Here is a 23,926-nt window from a genome sequence, read left to right as displayed (position 1 = left end):
GTGTTTCTTCCCTGTAGTTTGGACTGAGACCAAACTGTGGCAGGCTGATGGAGGTAATGGCAACCTCCTTCAAAAGGACTTAGGCCAGGACTGTTGTACTCAAGGCCCCTGACCCCCGGCAGGCCAGTGTCAACCCACCGCGCTTCTGGAGACTCCCCTCCACTCCCAGGCAAGTCTGGCTAAGTCTCTTGTGCTGTCACTGCTCCCTCCTCCTGAGGCCTGGTGCACACAGTGTTTGGTTTGTGGCCTCCAAGAGTCTGTTTCCCCAGTCCTGAGGAAGTTCTGCAATGAAATCCCACCTCAAAGTCAAATTTCCCGGGGGTTCTCAGTCCCTTTGCCAGAGTCCTAGGTTGGGAAATCTGTTGCAGGCCCTAGAACTTTTGCAACCATGCGAGAACTTCTTTGTTATAATTGTTCTCCAGTGTGTAGGTTGTCTGCTCAGTGGCTCTGTGACAGGCCTCACACCTCACACTTCCCAGGTCTGCTGCAGCCAGAGCCCCTGTCCCCAAGGCAGCCACTGCTGACCCGTGCCTCCACGGGAGACACTGAAACACTCAAAAGCGGGTCTGGCTCAGGCTCTTGTGGGGTCCCTGGGTCCTGTTGCACACAAGGTTTTGTTTGAGCCTTCCAAGTGCCTCTGGAAGGTATGGGGTTTGATTTTAAACATGGTTTCATCCCTTCTGCCATCTTGTTGGGGCTTCTCCTTTGCCCTTTGATGTGGGGTATCTTTTTTTGGTGGGATCCAACATTCTCCTGTCAATGGTTGTTCAGCGGTTAGTTGAAATTTTGGAGTTCTCACAGGAGAAGATGAGTGCATCTACTGCACCATCTTGTGCATCTTATGATATTGAGTCTATCTACTGATTTTTTTCATTTCATTTATTGTCCTTTCAACTTTGTAATTTTCATTTGTTTCTTTTTTATGGTTTTCATCTCTGTTGAGTTCCTTTTTAATGTCATTGTATTCTTATCTTTTCAATTAACTTAAATATGGTTTCTTTTAAGTCCATGAGCAAATTTATAATAGCTGTTTTGAGGTCTATGTGTGATAGATTTAACACCTGAACCCACTTATGACTGTTTCTAGTGAATTTTTTTTTAACTGAGCATGAGCTATATTTTGTTTCTTTGCATGTCTCATAAATATTTATTGAAATATGAAGGTTTGAAATAATAAGTTGCAGCATTTTATATTCACTTTTGTTCCCTTGGGGGGAGGGACTTGCTGGACTTAATCTGATTTACAGAGCCACAAAATGATTGTTTTTACCATGCTATGTAGTATCATACTTAATTCTTTGCATTTTGATAGTTAGGAGTTTTGTCTAGCTGCACAGTTTTTTAAAAAGATCTGTTTCTCAGTTACTTTGAAATAAAATGGATTTAATGAGACTAACTCTAAGAGAGATATTAAGATTAAATATTATAAAACACTTTTAAAAATGTCTGGCCCATTATAAGTATTAGCTTTTGTTATTTGCATTCTTTTTTTGTTGTTCAATACAGAGAAGTATTCATATTTAATGAAATATGCCTTAATTAATAACAAGTTTTTTTGTTTTTTTCTAAAAATGACTCAGTGATTATTTCTGCAAAAGACATACAATTTATTGAAGACCTTTCTCTACACTCAAAATATATTTCAAGAGTCATGGAGATAAAAATCAGTCTTAAAGTCTTAACAAATGTCCTGCTAAAGAATAGTACAAATTTTGTAAATCCGAAAATAATTAAAGAAAACTCTACTAAAAAATTCACTTTTGCAATCAAATAAAATTGCGCCCTAAAAATTTTGCCTTAATAAGATTAAATTAGCAGATTAAGAAACCAAACCATTGTCTGTATTATCCTAATATTTAAATTCATTATAAGGTTTAGTTTCTGTTTAATAAGTATCAAAACATTTTTATCTGTTTTACATCTTTCAAAATAAGACTAATACCTCTGATAATATATTGCAGCCAACTAAATGTTCAAAGTTATGATTTTCTGAAAGGAGAATTAGATAGAAGTCACTGACAGTGCACAATTTATGGGACATATATATGCCTGCTTGCTCCCAAAAATCTCCCAAAAAATTTCTCTCCCAATTAGCTAATGCCTTCTATAGTTGAAAGCAACAAAATCTAATTCAATTCTATTTGATAAAAATGTATTCATGATACATAATGTGCAAAACACTCTGCTGGCATTTGGAGAGAAAAGCACACAGACTGACATAGACAGACAGACAGACCAACAGACTTTTAAACATCTCAAATCAATGGACATATTCAGATAGAAATCAATATATGTAAAAGAATAGAATTAGAACATTTTCTCACACCATAAACAAAAATAAACTCAAAATAGATGAAATAACTAAATGTAAGACTGGAAGCCAAAGAACTTCTGGAAGAAAACATAGACAGTAAGCTCTTTGACATAAGTTATTATAACTTTTTAAAAAATCTGTTTCCTAAGGTAAAAGAAACAAAGGCAAAGATAAACAAGTGGGACACAGTCAACCTTAAAAGCTTTTGCACAGAAAAGGAAACGATTGACAAAATGAAAAACAACCTTGACTAGGAGAAAATATTTGCAAATTATATGACTGATAAGGGGTTAATTTCCAAAATAAGTCAACAGCACATACAACTCAATATCAAAAAAACAAGCAACCCAATTAAAAAAATCGCACAAGACCTGGGTGGACATTTTTCTTACAACTACATACTGATGGCCAGCAGGCACATGGAAAGATGTTCATTATCAGTAATAACCAAAGAAACGCAAATCAAAACTACAAGGAGATACCACCTCATACTTGTCAGAATGACCGTCATCAAAAAGGATGACAAATAACAAATGTAGGCAAGGATGTGGAGAAAAGGAAATCCTGGCACTCTTTTGGTTGGGATGTATAATAATTGCTGCACCCATTATGGCAAACAGTATGGAGGGTCTTCAGAAAACTAAAAATAGAACTTTCATATCATCCAGAAATTTCACTCATGGGTGTATGTCCAAAGAAAACAAGAACACTAATTTGAAAAGAGATACCTATGCCCTGATGTTCATAGCAGCCTTTTTCATATTTGCCAAGATATGGAAGCAACCTAAATGTCCATCAACAGATGAACGAATAAAGATCACGCACATACACACTTACACACAGACAGAATGGAATACTAGTCAGCCATAAAAAGGAATGAAAGTTTTTCATTTGCAAAAACATGGATGGACCTGGATGATATTTTGCTTGTGAAATAAGTCAGAGAAAGATAGATACTCTGTTATCACTTATATGTGGAATCTGAAAAATAAAACAAATGAATATAACAAAATAGAAACAGACTGACAGATAACCATTACCGCCAGTGAAGGGAGATGGGCAAGAGAGAAGTAGGGAATTAAGAGGTACATACTACTATATATAAAATGCCACAAAGTTATATTTTGAAGCACAAAGAATATAAAACTTGATGACTTTAAGTGGAGTATAATCTATAAAAGTGTTGAATTACTGTTGTACACCTGAAACTAATATTATAAATTAACTATACTTCAGTAAAAGAAAATAGTAAATTCACTTGCATGTTAATAGAAGGTAAATAGATAAACACTTTGTTGAATATATGTTATTCAATATCTTTCATACAATACTATCCAATCTAAAATATTTCAGCATTTCATTATTTTGCAGATGAATTGGGTAGGGTAATTGCTGATTTATCTGGGATATTTTTCAAGATAACTGCAAATCCTCAAATCTACAAAAACCCACAATATTATATTTTGGGGATGCATTTACTCACTAGAGTCACAGTCAGGCCAGAGGTTTTGGAATAAGGTAATCCACAAAAAATTAGGAACAATAATAAGTAGGTGAACACAATTAGAAAATACATTTTCTAGGTAGTTAGGTTTGTCTAAGTCACAACCACGTTTACATATGCGCAGTCTCTAGTAGGACAAACCTTATTTTAGTTCCTTAATGATATATGTATCTCAAGTTATCTATGACTTATTAATGAAGTCAGTACTATAACTGATACACTTCACTTAGACAATTCCTGAGGTCAGTGTGTGCCTAGAAAAGAGATTATCCAACCTGCTGAAATGTGTGCAAAAGAGAACTGTTCTTCCCTCATCAATTTATCATCTCTTTCAGTATCTTTTCTATGCTGCTTCAAGTTTGGCATTTTTAGTGACTTCAAAGAGAGTTTGGCAACGCATTAGCTTTGTAGGAGACGCCAACAGTCCAAGACACAGCACCTGCCAGCATGATTAACAGTTGTTGATCCATATTTTAAAATGATTGTCCATAAAGATAAAGCCATTTGTAGAAAGGAGGCAAGCACCTGAATGAGGAAAGTATGTTAGGAAATTGATGAGTCACAGAAGAAAATATTGCACAGTGAGGAACAAAAAAGGAACCCCAGTGTTCAATCATAGTTCTAGCTCCGTGTGAGTTAGAACATAACTGAATTCCTTACGAGGTGTTAACATAACCATGAAGGTAGGTATGAAGTAGCTCTAAATACAGTAAGACACACTTTATTCCTATACGGTGGTCATCAGTTTATTTTCTATACATGACCTTCTGTATGTATGCAGTGTTATGCAGTTATACCACTAGTTTCTGGGTAAAAGTACATGTGCTAGAAGTTTTAATTTTATGCAGGTGCAGAAGAAAGGTGACAAATGAAAACAGTAGTTAAGTAAGTCCTCTGCAAAATTTTGTAGTATGTATAGCATTTTGGGGGTGGGTGAAAAGGATTTTCTGTCTTTAAAACTCCTTGTCTTTAGGTCCTTGGTGGTAATACTTTAATTCTCTTATCAGAAACACAGTGAAGGAAGTCTTGTCTCCTAGAGGCCAGTCTCTGAAAATCAACAAGAATAGCTGAGAGCCTTCTTAATCATTAAGAGTTATCTACTAAAACAAGACTTAGAATTGAGCTGCCATATCACTGACGTAAGGCAGCTGTCTTTTACCCCACCCTACCAACAGAACCCATGGCACTGCTCTTGAAGATCAGTACACAGGTCTCTTGACGGACTGTCTCTGGCATTCCTCATTGTTAATTTTTTAAAAAAAATATTTTAAATAAAATAATTTAAATTATATGTGAAACCTAAAATCCGAGATCTTTGTTGACATTAACCTTTGTGTTGGTTTTTATCTCATCTATGTATGGCAGGCACATTAGGATAAAGTGACTATGGCAGGGCCTTTCTGAACAACGGCAGCATTCAGAAGCAGTAGGTCAGGCAGTTAGTTTATCAAGTAAATATGATCATCTTTTTTAGATGTGAAATATAAGAAAGTTGAATCCTGTTACCATAGTTGGTATTACATTTTTACTAATTAAAAGAAATAATAGCTTTATACAGTATAGCAAAACAGTTCCTTGGAAACATGAGTAGAAATCAGCTTTTGGTAACTGAGTTATACATTAAAATATAGACGTCGCCTTTAATAGAGTGCCAAAAATGCAAATTTCAGGCATTTGTTCTTATTTAATTTCCTATTTGAGTCATTTATGTTTTCCGAGGCGTAAATTGATTGAATGAGAACAGCTGCATATTACTGCAATTACAGAAAAACGAAACACAAATATTGAGAGAAAACAATTAAATATTTGCTTCTCTCAAGTAAAATGGGAAACATTTTTAACTAAAATAAGGTGTTATAAATACACATTTTAAAGTTCTTGATAGATATTTAACATTTAGTCAATATATTTTAAAACCTTTATTCAAGACACAAGTCCATTTAAAAAGTAAACCCAGCAACTATCTAGTAAGATATATTTCCCTGTCAGCATATTTAAAAAGCAATCAGTATCTCACCTGACATTTCTCACTTTGTCCCAATTAAAATGAAATATAAATCCACAAAAGCAATTTCAGAAATTGCTTGAGCAAAATAAATTCTGACAAACCGAACTGGTTCTGACAAACCAGTTTTGTCTAAAACCTTGCTACTGTGCAAAGCTTTTTTTGTTGAATAACATAAAAGTATATATAACACTCCTTAATAGAAGGAAAAACTTCTGAAATTAACTGTAAAGTACTTGTTTTATAAAAGTGGAACAGCAATTCTACTAAATTTGATTATAGTAGTGAAGAAGAAAATTAAATGGAACATTCTTTTCTATTCTTAGTTTATATATTGAATATTTCTGATGTTTATGAGTCCAAAAATATATATTTTATAATGTCCTCACTCTCTAAAACTTAGTTGGCAGTGGGAAATGGGTCATTCTCACAGTTTCTTTCTCATTCAGCAAAATAAAATGAGAATAAAAAGTGTTCATTTTGAATGGGCATATATATATGTGTGTGTGTGTGTATGTATTAATATTTTTAACATTATAATATTTAATACTGGAAATACCAGAGATGATATTTTATGGTTTAGGACACTGACAACTAACATCTCTAATCATGAACATGCTTACTTTTCATCACATCTTGATTTTAGACAAACATGAAAAGCTTTTAAATTTTATAAAAAATTTAAAGAAGTGTACATAAAAGGGAGGGAAACACAACAGGAGAGAGAGAATGAAGAAAAATGAAGAGGCATCATCTTCTGAGCCTATATTACTTATACAGGACATTAACATATGCTAATTTACTAAGTCTATAAAATAGTCCTATGACAAATTCTGTTTCTGTGGATGATTTCATAAAGTTGAGTAATTTTTGCATGTGGTGAATAGTGGGCATTCTCTAGAGTGTCTCAGATATAGACTAAGTCCCAGAATGTTCTACTGGTGATTTTATGGTTTTAAGAAACTTTAGTTTCTTTGAGTTTCATCCTCATCAGATGTACATGGGATAAATAACATTTGCTTTAAAATTTTGTGTTAACGATGCACTTCATAAGTTCATATCACCTAAACAATTGTATAAGGTGAGTTTCCAGATAATATGCATTCTTATTTCCTACCCATTCATTCTTCAAAATGAACCTCGGTGGAGTTGTTGTTCAGTTGCTAAGTCATCTCCAAGCCTTTGCCACCCCATGGACTGCAGCATGCCAGGCTTCCCTGTCTTTCACTGTCTCCCGCAGGGAGGTTTCAATAGGTTTCAATCCCTGGTTAGGGAACTAAGATCCCACCAGCCACATGGTATAACCTAGATAGATAGATAAATTGCATACTTAACTGAAGAAGAAATAACCAAAGAGAATACTTCTGTTGTACTTACAAATAATTTGACAGCTTACTGCTCAATAGTAAAACTGAAAGACAGAATTTATATATGTAATGTGATTAAAGTATGAACAGGTTGTATAACCTGTAATTCTATAAAACATGAAAATGTAAAGAAAAAGGGTATACATATATATGTAACTTTTTACAAGAAAAAATAATTATCTCTTGATAAAAACAATATTTTATAAGGACTCACTAATTCCTCATTTATTTTTTTTCATTTATTTTTATTAGTTGGAGGCTAATTACTTTACAATATTGTAATGGTTTTTGTCATACATTGACATGAATTAGCCATGGATTTACATAATTCCTCATTTAAAATATCCTTTATTAAATATAAAGTTAACTATCACGCCACTAGATAAACCCAAGTGAGATGGAGGTATAGAAAAGCAAGAGTGAAAACATGCAAGATAAATGGACCATTGGTGGATTACGCAGAAGGGGAAAAAAAAATGATGGACTATAGATAGGTGAGTAAAAAATGTTTAGGCAAAAGCACAGAAAGTAAAAAGAAATGAAAAATACACACACACACACACACACACACACACACACACACAAAGAAATGAAAAATACTGACATGAAAATAAGATAGTAGATATTTCTATTGTTTAATGAATCCAGGATGCCCCTTGTAGTTTCTAAAATAATGCCCCAAAACAAAGAAAAAGTGTATAACTAACAAAAAGTACAGTTGAAAAAATAATAATGCTGGTTCCCAGGGGACAGACATCTAGACCAAGAAAATGTCTACTTCCTTAGCATGGAAACTCGTGCCCTTTGCCCTTGACCAGCAGCCTCCCACGTAGAGAACTGCCCTTCGCGGTAGGGCAGCCTCTCCACTTAGCCTGGAGCAGCAGAAGCCTGGTGGCTCTCCTTTTCTACAGTTCTTGTAAATACCCGATGCTCATCCTTACAGGCTGTTTTCCTGTAGGCTGTGCTGTGTGAGAATTTGCTGTATTTGTCTCTAAATTTTAAAAATGGGGTTATCTTTTTTAAAAGATAATCAAACAGGAAGGTAAACAACAAAGAAAAAAGACACAGAAGCAAATATTTCATTATTGAATTTAAACACAGTTATATTAATAATTACTTTGAATTAAAATGAGTTCAAAGTCCCAGTTAAAAAATGTCCAACTTTAAAAAATATTAAACACAGACTACTCAAAAGAGGAAGAGTTTAAAGCTGGGATTTTTTAAAAAAGACTATAGCATATAAATATGAATAAGAAAGGTATTGTTACTATACTAAAAATAGAATTGTGAAGAATTATTGGACATAGAAAATGTAGTTCATTTAATAAAACTTAATACATTATATATGTATATATATAAGTAATAATAAATATGCATGTATCTAATAACACAGTCAACAGAATGCATGAACTGTAATTTAGATACAACTAAAAGAACCAATTGACAAACTTAACATTTCTAACTCATCCTTCTCTGTTATACTACTACATCAAAAGATAAAGATTCGAAAAACACATAATCAGTAGATTGCAATATAACAAAACATAAAAAGCACTGACTCAAAGAACGGCAGAATACAGAGTTTTATCCAAGTGCACACAGAATATTTACCAAAATTTACAACCTATTGGGCCCTTAAGGAGATCTCAGTATAAATAAAGCTCCTGTTTTTAAATCATGACTCTGTTCTCTAACCACAGTGAGATTGAGCTAGAAATCAACATAGGAGAGAAAGCTAGAAACATCCCCAAATTTTTGGAGGTTAAACAACAGCTAACAGTTTTTTAAAAAATCAGAAAAGAAAAGAAAAATATTTGAGATAAGTGAAAATGAAATCACAGCATACCAAAACTTATGAAACACAGTAAAAGCAGTGCTCAGATGGAAAGATATAGTAACAAACACATATATTTTAAAAAAGAAGGAAAAACACAACTTTCACATAGAGAATCTAACTTTATATTTTAAGGAACAAACTAAGTTCAAAGCTAAAAAAAAAACCAAAAGAAAGAATCAATAAAACTAAGACATGATTCTTTGAAAAGTTAAAATTAAGTGGTAAACGTTTACCTAGACTAACAAAAAAGAAAAGATACAAATAACTAAAATCAGAATATAAGGAGGGATGGCATTTTATCAACACTACAGATTTAAAAATTATTTTAAGAGAACAACTGTGTGTGAAATATTAGATGCATATATGAAATGGGCAATCTTTCTGAAAAACACAAATAATGAAATTAGCTCAAGATAAAATTGGAAAAACCATAACATATATAAACAGAAGATTGGTAATTTTTTTAAGAAATGGTAATTTAAAAAAAAAAATGACAGTAAAAATAAATCCGGGACCAAATTACATCACTGGTGAACTCTACCAAACACTTGAAGATTTAACACCAATCTCATTCAGACTGTTCCAAAAATAGATGAGGAAACACTTCCTAACTCAATCTATGAAACCAGTATTAATTATTCTGATACCAAAGCCAGATAAAGATATCACAGGAAAAGAAAATTACACATAAATAAATTCTATGAGCATAGATGTGAAAGTCCACAACACTAGAAAAGTGAATCCTACTGCATATTTTAAAAAACTATATAGTATGACAAAGTGAAACTTATTCCAGGAAAGCAGGGTTGTTCAACATAAGAAAGACAATCAATATAATACATCATATTAATAGAGCAAAGGGTAAAAATCTACACGATCATTTGCAATTGAGTCGGAAAAAGCATTTCACAAACTCTGACACTCTGTCATTATAAAATAAAACTCAGAAAAGAAGGAAAAATACCACACGTAAATTTATATTCAGTGTTGAAAAACTTTCCACCTAATACCAGGAACATGACAAGAATGTCTGCTTTCACCACTTCTATTTCACATTGTAATATACGTTTCAGTTCAGTTCAGTTCAGTCACTCAGTCATGTCTGACTCTTTGCGACCCCGTGGACTGCAGCACGCCAGGCCTCCCTGTCCATCACCAACTCCCGGAGTTTACCCAAACTCATGTCCATCGAGTCGGTGATGCCATCTAACCATCTCATCCTCTGTCGTCCCCTTCTCCTCCTGCCTTCAATCTTTCCCAGTATCAGGGACTTTTCCAGTGAGTCAATTCTTCTCATCAGGTGGCCAAAGTATTGGAGCTTCAGTTTATGCATCAGTCCTTCCAATGACTATTCAGGACTGATCTCCTTTAGGATGGACTGACTGGATCTCCTTGCAGTCCAAGGGACTCTCAAGCATCTTCTCCAACACCACAGTTCAAAAGCATCAATTCTTCAGCACTCAGCTTTCTTTATAGTCCAATTCTCACATCCATACATGACTAGTGGAAAAACCATAGCTTTGACTAGACAGACCAAAATAATATACTTTAGGCAGGGTAACCAAACAAGAAAAATATAAAGCATTCAAATTGAGAAGGAATAAATTAAATATTTTTATTTCCAGATGACATTGTTACATGTATAGAAAATCACCTCAAAAAAATCTACAAAAATATCTACTTAGAATAAATGAATTCAGCAAAGTTGCAGTGTTTAAGATCAACACATAAAATTAAGTTTTATTTCTCTATACCATCAAAGAACAATCAGAAAAGGTAATTTAAAAAAACAATTCTATTTACATGGCTAATTCATTTCAATGTATGACAAAAACTACTGTAATGATGTAAAGTAATTAGCCTCCAACTAATAAAAATAAATGGAAAAAAAAAATAAAAAAATAAATGTAATCACTTCTAAAGATCCAAAAAAAAAAAAATAATAAAATGTTGCTCTCTGTAAAAAATAAAAAATAAATAAAAAATAAAAAAGCAATTCTATTTATAATAGAATTAAAAAAAAACCTAGGAATAAATTTAACTAAGAAGGCAAAGTTGTGTACACTGAAAACTACATAAGCATATTATAGCTCTTGTATGGATGCTAAACTCTCTCAGACAAAACACTTAAGAAGTGGAGAGAATATGATTTGTCTCTTTCATATTCAGAGGCATAGTGAAGAAAATGTCTCAGTCTAGGCATATAAAACTGAGCTCACAGATTATTTTATAAGAATTATTTTACTTTAAGAGAAAAAAATTAGATGAAACATAAATGGTAACATTATTTGTGATCATCAAAAAGTTGCTTTAAAAACAATTTGACATTCAATTTATTGAATAGTTTACTTTTTGTATTTATAATGGACACAATGCCAGGAATTGTCTGATAGGTACCCACAAAACAGTGAAAAAGGAACATATTCACCCTTGACTTTAGTAGAAATTTATTCAAATTAACTTATTGTTTCATTGGAGAAGGAAATGGCAACCCACTCCAGTATTCTTGCCTGGGAAATCCCATTCACAGAGGAGCCTGGCAGACTACAGCCCATGGGGTTGCAAAGATTCAGACATGACAGACAATGTTTCATTGACATCTAGTTTCACTAATGGAGAAGAGTACCAAATTCAAGAAGATGCTGGGATTTAAAGGAAAAGATTATTTTATGACCAAAGTCATTTGTAGTTGTCTCTGTGAAGAATGAGAGTGATTAAACTCATAATATCTAGTGATTTCTAAATCTTATAGAAGCTAGGAAGAAATGTTTTCTACTGTGTTTTGCAGAGTTTCTCAGATGAGTTTTTCACTGTAATAGATATTAAATTCTTTTAATGTGGAAGGTGAACACAGGCTCTAATCTAGTATATTTCCATATGTGGTAGACTCCCTTAGAATTTCACCACCACTGAAACAATGAAAGTCTCTGGAAATTGCTAACCCTATTTACTTCTGAGTGTAATTTATAAAAGTTCTTCCATTAACAAAACTTGATATTGTATTACTGTCAGAGAAAAAATTGAAGCAAGGCAAACAAAGTTATGTGAATCTTCATAATAGTATTTCTTAGTATCAGTATGAGTAAATTTATAGCTGTGCTAGATGGAAATACAATGATGTTAGAGTGCTTGGCAGAACCATCTGCGTGGCATCTCAAATGAGAGAAAATTACTGGTGTGCAAATTATTGATTCCAAATATGGGGAAAGAAAATGTCTTTTATTTGATGTGTGAGGTTTTTAACTGATTAAGGATAGATTGCACATGGTCAAATGCAAGATTCTGTAATAAAAGTAAAGCTAAATTAGAGCTCAGGCAAAGTCACAAAGTCATAAACAGTGAGCAACCGTCCAGGTATCCCTGCTGTTTGAAAGGTCACTTTGTGTCACTTCACTTTTACAGAAGACGGCCATTAGATGTCACGGGATATGATGAGCAAATGAGGTGACAAAATTTTAATTGATTGTTTTAAATGTTCTATTTTATATACTATTCAAGCCATCTAGCCATTAGACAGAAAGAGGTTTTTATGTACTTGTGCAGTCACTGTGACAGGGCTGACAAGTTAGGGTGTTGTCCAAAGCTAAGGATATTATGTGAAAAAAACTTTGTTTAAATAGGAAGTAAAAGATGAGGCAGAGAGAGTACGTGAGATGTGATTTTGAGAATAAAGATCAGGTTGTTGAGCCACACTGAATAATAATTTCAGGAGATCCAAAGGAAAACACAAGTTTAAAATCTGCTCTAAGATTAGGATCAAAATGTAATTTGCCTGTGCCCTCGGATTACATAACTGGATTTAATCATCCTTTGACTGATTTATGGGATAACTACCAATATTCATTATATTTGTCAGCATAGAGTGCTCACTGACTTTTTGTTGAAGAGGACAGTTGTTTTATTAGAAATAAAGGTTTATCTTTTACCTTTTCTCATTGTCGTCTGACTCATTGAAACCTAGGATCTTGTGCTTAACACATCAGAATTTGGCACACACTTGTGAGAAACTTTCTTAATCCCTTAAAGCAATATCTATGTTGCTATAGAAGTAAAATAAGATGGTAAAGTATGCACATATCTTTGTAAATTATAAAGTGCCCTGATACGATGTAAGTTTTGCCTATCATGATCCATGATTAATGCCTCTATAAGTAATATAATGGGCTTTTGTGGCATTGTGGGGTAGGGAAGGTGATGGAGGGGGAATATTAGCAGATCATAAATGTACAAAGAGCTTTTGTGGAAAATTAATATTAACTTTTTCTTGTCAAAAAGATATGAGCAGGGGTGCAATAGGAAGGCAACTGGAAGAGATATCCATAGTACGATATGGAAGAGAAAGTAATAATGGCTCAGTTAATCCTGAGGAAAAGGGTATTAAGTACAACTCGATTATTTATTGGCTCCCTTTTTATCTTCAGCAAAGGAGGGCCTTAAAGGAGGAAAATATCAAACAGTGAGCAGTATCCAAGCCTTCCTCAAGAAATGAGTCACAGGGTGGGTCCCCCCCAGTGTTCTGGGCAAGTGTCCCCAAATCTGGAGGAGAAATGCAAATTACTACTGCTTTCCTAGAAGTTCCAGTCAACTGCATGAATCATTAGCATTTCCAGTGATACAAGTTTCCATTTTTAAAAAATGAAGTATAATTACATATAAGGTAATGCACAGATCTTAAATGCATAGCTCAGAGTTTGGGAAAATGCACATACTATCAATGTGACCCATACCCTCATTAACAATTATTTCTATCAACAAAGAAAGATCCTTGATGATACTGCCCAGGTAATGATGCTCCTCTCCTTTTCACCCGAAGGAAACCATTTTTCTCCTTCTTGTCAAAGAAGATTTGCATGCCTATGCATGTGTGTGCGTGTGTCTGTGTTCTTTCTTTATACATATTGTCTTTCAGATTCATTCATGATGCTTTATGTATCCATCATTCATTCATTTTCAGTGGTTTTCATTTCTTAAAAAAACTATCCATGCCTAGTGATAGATAATTGTGTTGTTGCCATATTGTATCCATAATATGGGTATATCCATATCCATATTATGGATAGAGGTGATTATTTTTTGTACATGTTGGGAACGTATATTTTCATTTTTATTGGGTAAATACCTGGGAGTTAATGGCTATGTTCTAGGTTATATGTATTTTTAACTTTCAAAAAATCTTCTAAACCTTTTCCCAAGTGGGAAAATATGCATACATTTTGCATTCTTACCAGCAATGTATGAGACTTCTGGGCGCTCCACATCCTCACCGACATTTAGTGTTGTCGATTGTTTTCTAAGATAATTTTAACCATTCCACATAATGGTATCTTATTGTGTTTTTCAATTTACATTTCCCTGATGATAAATGCTATCGAGCATTGTTTCATGTGCCTAATTGCTATTCATATACCTGCTTCTAGGAAATATCTATTCACACCCCCTTTGCTATATTTACAAGTCTGATGGAAGTATAACAAATATTTTCCTAAGGTGTGGCTTTAAAAAAAACAGTATCTTTAATGATGAGAAGTTTTTAAATTTGATATTGTCTGATTTGAAACTTTTTGCTGTTTTGTATTAACGTTACTGCTTTCTGCACTATGTCACTCAACTGACCATACAAATGCTGATCTATCTGAATTGTCTATTCATTTCTATTAGTTCCACTAACCTATTTTTTTATTCTTACATCAGTACCATACTGTCCAATTAGGATGACAGTTTTTCTTGAAATTGGCAATGTAAGACTTCAGATTTGGGTTAGGCCCTTTGCATTTTCAAAGAGACTTTAGGTTTCTGCAAATACTTATCTTAAAACCCTGTTAAAGTTTTGATTGGGTTTTTATTGAATCTATCAATTATTTTATGAAGAATCAGTGTCTTAAAAATACTGAGGTTCTGATTCAGAGAATATGTTATAACTTTCCATTTACTTTGGTCTCTTTAAATATCTCTCAGCAATAATTTGTCATTTTAATGTATAGAACTTAAGTATGTTTTATTAAATATATCCATAATTATGTCAAGCTATGTGATACTATTGTTAATAATTACCTTAACTTCATTACTCAGTTGTTTGGTTTATATATAATTAAAGGTGATTTTTATATTGAACTTTTCTAAATCTACTTATTACCTCCTACTATACCTGGTAGTTTGGGGTGGGGGGAGCATTTTTGAGGAATTATTTGTGTACACAATTGTATCACAAGAAAATGATTGTTTTCCTCTTTCTTTTCAAACATTATGTATTTTACTCCTTTCCCTTACTCTTAGATAGTGGATGTGGCATCTAAGGAAAATATTTAATGTAAGAAGTAGAGCACAAACCCGTGCTTTTTTTCAGAACATAGAAGCAGGCAGTAGTTTACATTTACGATGGGACCGTAGTCATTTTGTATTGCTGCCAGAACAAATGATCACCAGCTTTAGTTATTTATAGCTATACAAATTTATCATCTTGCAGTTTTGTGGTTTGGAAGCCCAGCACAGATCTCGCAGGGTTAAAATCAAAGTGTCAAGGCACTGTATTTTTTTCTTGGAGACAACCCACATTTCTTGATTGTTGGCCTCTTTCCTTCATCTTCAAAGTCAGCAGTGGCAGCCCAGGTCCTTTGAAAGTGAGAAGTGAAAGTGTCAGTTGCTCAGGAGTGTTGACTCTGTGACCCCACGGACTGCAGGCTGCCAGCGTCCTCCATGGCATTCTCCAGGCAAGAATGCTGGAGTGGGTAGCCATTCCATTCTCCAGGGGGTCTTCCTGACCCAGGGATCAAATCCAGGTCTCTTGCATTGCAGGCAGATTCCTCACCATCTGAGCCACCAGGGAAGCCCCTCACACTGTCTTTTCTCTTGGAGGCGGCCCACATTCCTTCACTGTTGGCATCTTTCCTTAGTCTTCAAAGTCAGCAACGGCAGCTCTGGTCCTTTACAGGCACCATCATTTCTGTGGTTCTTTCTGACTACAGCTAGGAAAAGCATTCTGCTTTTAAAAATTGATGTTACTAGATGGGTCTCACTCAATTTACCAGAGATAAGCTTTGATTTTCAAAGTCATTACTGGTCTTAGTTACATTTGCGAAGGTCTCTTTTACCATGTTAGGTGACATTCACAAGGTCCGAGGATTCAGATGGGAATCTCAGTGAGCATTATCATGCCTACAACAATGATAGTATAGATTTTTTTTTAATAGATAACATTTTCTAGATTGTGCAAGTTTCCTTCCCATCCTATTTACTGAGAGATTTTGGTTTTTATTATCCAGAGATTTTTGGGTTTTATTATGAGTGATTGTTAACATTTGTTAATGTCATTTCTACATCTGCTGAGAAAACCATATGACTTATGATTTTTCTCCTTCATTCTACTAATGTTATGAAATATATTGATTGCTTCACTTTCAAAATAGACTCAATTTGCTTTCCTGGAATAAATAGTTCTTGTTCATTGTGCATTCATTTTTTATTAATGGATGTTATTAATGGATTAATGCTAATATTGTGATAAATATTTTTCATATGCTCATGAGAGATTTTAGTCTGATTTTCTTATCTGGAAATGTTCTTGTCTGTACCATGACTAACACAATTGTGCTAGCTTAAAAAATAAATTGAGGAAAGTCTTATTTTTTATACATATTAAAGAGTTTTATAAATTTAGTTTATCGTTTTTGCAATTTAATACAGTTCACTAATAAGGCCATTAGACCCAAAATTTTCTTTGTGAGGAGCTTTTTAAATGAAAAATGTTTTTTTAATAGACATATACTATTTCGATTTATTTCTTCCTTTATCCATTCTATAAGTTTCTGTTTCAAAGAGTTTGTACATTTTATCTAGAAATGTATTACTTAATTTTCAAATATTCAGGGATGTACCTGAAGACATTATGTTATTGATTTTAATTTTAGTTCAGCCACTATCAAAGAACATATTCTGTATAATGAAATCCCATTAAATTTATTGAGGCTTATTTTACAATAAACCATATATTTTATCTTGATTAATGGTTAATGTGTTCATGGGGAAAAAATGTGTACACTGGTAACTGCTGGTGGAGTGACTACAAATTTCAGTTAATTGAGATAGTTGATAGTGTTTTTCAAATCTTCATCCTTACTGGCATTTTTATCTAAATGCTCTATCAATTGCTATAAGAAAAATATTAATATGGGTAACTGAAATTTTGGATGTATCTCTTTCTCCCGTTCGTTTTGCTAGGTTTTGTTTCATATATTGTAACTTTTACTATGTGTGTATATTTCTAAACTTGAATTGTCTTTTTAACCAACTTTTTATCATTAGGGAATATCCCTTTTATTACTGACATCAAACTCTTGGTTTGAGGTGTGTTTGCTATAGTCACACAGCTACCTAATGCTGAGCATTGCCACAGTTTGATTTTTTTTAGCCTTTTAATATTAATCTGATTGGTACTTTAAAATGTGTTTCTTATATTTGTTTTTGTTTCCTATACTTTAGTTGTCATATTCTTAGTCATTGCTTAGATCAACGTCATTGGTCTTTTCTCCTATTTTTCTTCTAGAAGTTTTACAGCTTCAGGTCTTATTTATATTTCTGGCCATTTTCAGTTAATTGTTGTGTGTGGTAAAAACAATGGTCCAGTTTCATTCCTCTGCATAATAAGTAGGATTACATCAAACTAAAAGTTGCACAGCAAAGGAAAGTCATAAGAGTTAAAAGACAGTCTATTGAATGGGAAAAAATATTTGCAAACCAATTATCTAATAAGAGGCTAATGTTTAAAATATATAGTGAACTCTTATAACTCAGTAGCAAAATAAAAGAATATCCAGTGAAAAGTGAGCAAAGGATTTGAAAAGACATTTCTTCTAAGAAACCATACAAGTGGCAAACAGGTATATGAAAAAATGCTTGACATTACAATTAACAGGGAAATGTAGGTCAAAAGTACAGTGAGCTATCTTCTCACAAACTATGAGTATTATTAAGGAAAAATCCCTCAAAGATAACAATGTTGATGAGGATGTGGAGAAACTGGAACTTTTGCACTGTAGGTGGAAATGTAAAATGTCACCGCCACTATGGAAAACAGCATGGTCAAAACCCTGAAAGTAGAACTACATGATTCAGCAGTCTCAATTCTGGGTGTATAACCAAAGGACTCAAAGTGATACATGCATTTCCATATTCACTGAAGCATTATTCACAATAGCCAGGCCTTGAAGACAACCTAAATGTCCCTTGACAGATGAATGGATAAGGAAAATGTGGTACATACATACAATGGATTATTGCTCGGCCTTACAGAAGAAAGGAATCTTGCCACATGTGAAATCCTGTGTAAACCTTGAGGATATAAAGCAAAATAAGCCAATCACAGAAGGACAAATACTGCATGATTTCGTTTATGTCATATATCTAAATTAGTCAAACTCACAGAAGCAGATTGTAGAATGGTGATTCCCAGAGGCTGGGGATGGAGGAAACAGGGAGTTGCTATTCAATCAGTATAAAATCTCCTTAAACAAGATAAAGAGGCTCTAGAAATCATCTCTATAGTATCATACCTATAGTTAACAGAACTGTATTGTACACTTAAAAATCTGTTAAAAGTTCCCATGGCTGAAAATTGTCTCTTTTTAAGTAGATGTTATGACATCTGTTCTTTTTTTTTTTTTTGACATCTGTTATTTTAATCTAATTTGCTAATTTGTGACTTTTGAGTATTTGCTATATTTATTTATGTGTTTGGAGTTAAGTCTGTCATCTTAGTATTTGTTGTTTGTTTCTTCTTCTCTGTTCCTGCATTCCTGCCTTATTGTTAATTACTTTTAACATTACCTTTGTCTGTTGCTATTTTACCTATATATTTTTGCATGTTTATATATGTATGTGATTGTCCTGGGGATTTCAGTAGCATCTTGAAATAATAAAAAATAAATATTTTATCATTTTACAGGCAATGTAAGAACTATAAAGCAGTACATTTCCATGTAGCTTTTTCTAGTTGTTTATACTATTGAAGCTAGATACTATATTTTGGGGCCATTATTTCTTTCAGTTTTGTTTTTGTTTTCTGCATCAGTCTCTTTTCTCTCTCCTTTCCTTATAGGACTCAAATTACTAGACATTAGACATCTTGATATAATTCCACAGGTCACTGAAGGTTTGATCCTTTCCTTTATTTTCTTTATTTACTCTTCCTTTCTTAAAATACTTCAAATCTGTATGGTTCAGTTTGGATACACTGTGTTAATCAGTCTTCAAGTTTTGCTGTTCATTGCTCATGCAGTTTCTAATTTTGAGCATTGCTTTGCTAGCATGTGAGATGAGTGCAATTGTGTGATAATTGGAGCATTCTTTGGCATTGCCTTTCTTTGGGATTGGAATGAAAACTGACCTTTTCCAGTCCTGTGGCCACTGCTGAGTTTTCCAAATTTGCTGGCATATTGAGTGCAGCATTTTCACAGCATCATCTTTTTAGGATTTGAAAGAGCTCAACTGGAATTCCATCACCTCCACTAGCTTTGTTTGTAGTGATGCTTCCTAAGGCCCACTTGACTTCACTTTCCAGGATGTCTGGCTCTAGGTGAGTGATCACACCATTGTGATGATCTGGGTCATGAAATCATTTTTGTACAGTTCTTCTGTGTATTCTTGCCACCTCTTCTTAATCTCTTCTGCTTCTGTTGGGTCCATACCATTTCTGTCCCTTATTGAGGCCATCTTTGCATGAAATGTTCCCTTGGTATCTCTAATTTTCTTGAAGAGATCTGTCGTCTTTCCCATTCTACTGTTTTCCTCTGTTTCTTTGCACTGATCACTGAGGAAGGCTTTCTTATCTCTCCTTGCTGTTCTTTGGAACTCTGCATTCACATGGGTATATCATACCTTTTTTCCTTTGTTTCTTCTTTTTTCCCCACAGCTATTTGTAAGGCCTCCTCAGAGAGCCATTTTGGTTTCTTGCATTTCTTTTTCTTGGGGGTGGTCTTGCGCCCTGTCTCCTATACAATGTCGTGAACCTCCATCCATAGTTCATCAGGCACTCTTGTCTATCAGATCTATATGACACTAGCCCTCTTTTATTGTAAGATTGAATTGTTGAACTCCTTATATTCTGTTATACTGTGGATTTAATATAATTGTTAGGGTAGAAGAAGACAATCAAGCTTTCCTTTCTCTTAAGTGTACTTAATATATGTTCTGTATATGACATGATAGTCTTAACATAAGTAATATGGGTCAAATGCTTATTGATCTTTCTTTTGAAACCAGAAAGACAGAAATGAAATTCTAGGAATATGTTTTACAGATATAATATTACCAAAGGATTTCCCTGTCATTTTGAGTGAAATAAAATATATTTAAGTATTAAAGAATTGAGAGGAATGGAGGTCTTATCATTTTAGATACCAGTTACAGACTTGTGTATGAATGTTTACGAAACAAAATAAAGCATTGTTTACAAATATATGAAGTAGAATAGATTATTTTAAAAATTATTTATGATGCCACAATGTTACAAGCACTGCATCAAGGCACTTATATTCCTCTGTTCACTAAATTTGATATTCCTCTGCTCTCTTTCTTCTGATTTTATCTGGATGTGGGCAAGTTCAGCTTAGAGCTTCCACATGTGTGCTCCCGCATAAAGTCTACTGGAGTATTCTCCCTTTTTGGAGTAAGAAAATTTCTGTGAAAAAATAATTTATATATTCTGGGGAAAATAATATTGTGGGTACACATTTTATATTTCAGAAATATTAACATTTTAATCAGGAGATTCAATATGATATCAGTGTTTACACATTATATCATGAGTTTTCATCACTGACATTTCAGATTTGAGTAAAATTATAGAAACTACTTGATTACTACATCATTAATACTATGTTCAACATTTGATCATAATATTAGGCTAAAATATAGTTGTGGAGTAGTCCATTTTTAAGCTAGCTTAGCATGTATATCTTTGTTTGGCTTTTGAATTGCTTATTTAGAAAATAGATTTTATTTATCCTGGCACGTTTTTTTAATATTGAATTGTTTATATAGGGGATTTTTGCAAATTATACTAATAGTCTAAACTTTACACGGTAAACTTCTTTTTTCATATGAACCTAAATTTTTACCTGCCTTTTAAAAAAAATCTCCCTTGGAATTTCTATCAGATGTTAGTAAATATATCATTTAAGTTATTCAACACTAACCATTTTTCATTTGTCAAGGAAACCAAAATAAGAGATTGTCCTTGTAAATTTTTCCTGGTTAAAACTCCATTAGTTGACCTTCTTTCCTTTAACTATTTTGATAAATAGTTTGGATTTTATTATTAGTATACATAGATCATACCTTAAGAAGCCTAAAAAATTCATAGTAAGGCATTATTAATGTGATGAAATAATTAGAAAAAGACTAAGTGCTTAAAAGAAGTTACGATTACAAAACTACCCTAGAAGATAAAAATAGGTAGTGAGGTCTTCATGAAGGAGATTTAATTTGAGTTAATATTTGATTAATAAAATGTCATTAAAATGATATTAAATGTCAACTTATAAAATGGTTTTGCATGAATATCTTGATTTTTACAATGACCATGTAAGTAATGCTATAAATATTTTTTCCTCAATTTTCAAATGATAAAAACGTTTTAAAAAAGTAATTTGACCAGGGTCACACAGGAACACATGTTGCTTAGTCAGGCTTTATCAGTTAATGAAACTTAAATCCTATTCTATTAACCACAGAACTTTGAAGCAGAGGTTGAAATTGGTTCATTGGAGTAAGAGGATCAGTACCGATGCTATAACATATGGTGGGGTTGGCAAACTTTATCTGTAAAGAGCCAGATAGTAGGTATTCTAGGCCTTTCAAGCCATACAGTCTCTGTGGTAACTATTCAATTCAGTGGTTGTATCATAAAAACAGACAGTACCCAAGTAAATGGGTGTGGTTATGTTCTAACAAACCTTTGATTACACAACAGACAGTGGCTCAGATTTAGCATGTGTTTCTCAGCAGTTTGCCAGTCCCTGATATATGACCCCACCCAGTTATTGCTTTGTTCTGCCAAGAAAAAACAAACAAAAATATTCTAATTAAAATAATACAATAGAGTTTATATTCTACGTCACAAAGAGTCGGAAACGGCAACAACAACAAAGGTTACAGGTCCCAAGTGTGTAGACACATCTAGCGATAACATAATCCATCTGTGTAACACACACACAAGGCATTTGATAAATAATCTAAAGAGTAACATTGAGGATGTATATGAGTATTTTCCTTGCCTCTTGATATCATTTCTTCATTCAGCATACATTTTTAGCATCATAAAAGAGCTATCTATTTTATACAGGCAGTCATAAACACGTCATAATTAGCTACCACTGATTGTTTTGGAAGTCTTTCTTCAGATTTTCAGCTCAACTTACTTACATGGTGGGTATTATTGAGTCTAAGGATTGCATTCTAAAGTGAGTGCAGAATTAGTATTTACATCCAAAGGTAGTCACATTGAATTAGACAGTGTAAATAGCCATGTAAACAGCCGTGGCGTTACATAATTTGAGTTTCTAGGTTATGTATTTTTTCACAGTAAGAGTTTTGCTAATAAAAGAGAATTCAGAAGAAATATTTCCCTCTTGATGAGACAAGAATATTTCTAAGAATTCTGCCTGGTATTCTGCTAAGATTGAGTTCCTTCGGGAATGCCATTTCTTTGGAAATTCTGAATAACAATTGAGAATCTTGCTTTAAAAAGCCCTCTTTACAATGTAATGGTAGGGTTAACTATTGATGCTCAAGGTATTTAGGAGACTAGGATTATTAAACAGCTCTTCTTTAAAAACAAGATTTCTGATGACGTCTCCTAATCTATTATATTCCCTTGACAGGTTCGAGGTAGGCTGAAAATGCCTGTATTAGTTTATGAAGACTGCTGTAATAACCTGCCACAAATTGGGTGGCTTAAGTGACAGAAATGTGTTGTCTGAGTTCTGGAGGCTACATCTAGTGTCAATGAGGTTGCTGCTTACTGAGGACTGTGAAAAGTCCTTGCCATGCCTCTTTCCTAGGTTTTGGTGGTCTGCTGGCAATCTTTGTCATTCTTTGACTTGTAGTATCTCCTCAATCCCATGGCATTCTTCCTGTATGCATGTTTGTGTCCAAATTTCCCCTTTTCATAAGGACATCATTAATAATGGATTAGGGCCCACCCTGGTCCAGTATGACCTCATCTTAATTATATCTGCAGTGACACTATGTGCAAATAATGTCATGTTCTGAGGTACTGTGAATTAGGATTTCAACATACGTCATTTGGGGAGACACAGTTCAACCCATAATAATGTTCATGATGGAGTTTCAAGTCAGTAGTACTGATTCAGTTCTAGTGGTAAGAAATGTTTCATTCCATGAGACAAACTGATTTTTTTTTTTTAACCACCAAGTAAATACTGGGTGTGTATTTGTAGTTTTCCAATTTCTACTTAATCTTAAATATTACATTATGGAAATATTTTAAGTTTATCTTTAATATGAAATATTTAAGAACACTTAAAAACAATCAACCCAAAATATCTATCAGTATTTCAAAAAGCAATACATAATCATTTCACATATAATTTAGAAAAGAAGAATTATCAAAGGTCCATGATCTTTTTAAAAAAGCACTCCTGGGCATATATAGGAAGAACACTGTAATTTGAATAGATACTTGCATCCCAGTGTTCATTGCTGTATTATTTACAATAGCCAAGACATGGAAGCAACCCAAACATCCATCAGCAGATGAGTGAAAATGTGGTGTGTGTGTATGTGTTTATGTGTGTGCACATGTATAAATGTGTTTATATATATATATATATATATATACATGTCTCTCTATATGTGTTTATATATATACATGTCTGTCTATATG

The sequence above is a fragment of the Odocoileus virginianus genome, chromosome 24 (assembly GCF_023699985.2).
Source record: "Odocoileus virginianus isolate 20LAN1187 ecotype Illinois chromosome 24, Ovbor_1.2, whole genome shotgun sequence".
In the NCBI taxonomy this organism is placed as follows: Eukaryota; Metazoa; Chordata; class Mammalia; order Artiodactyla; family Cervidae; genus Odocoileus; species Odocoileus virginianus.
The sequence above is the reverse complement of the archived record's forward strand: the minus strand, read 5'-3'. Positions refer to the sequence as shown.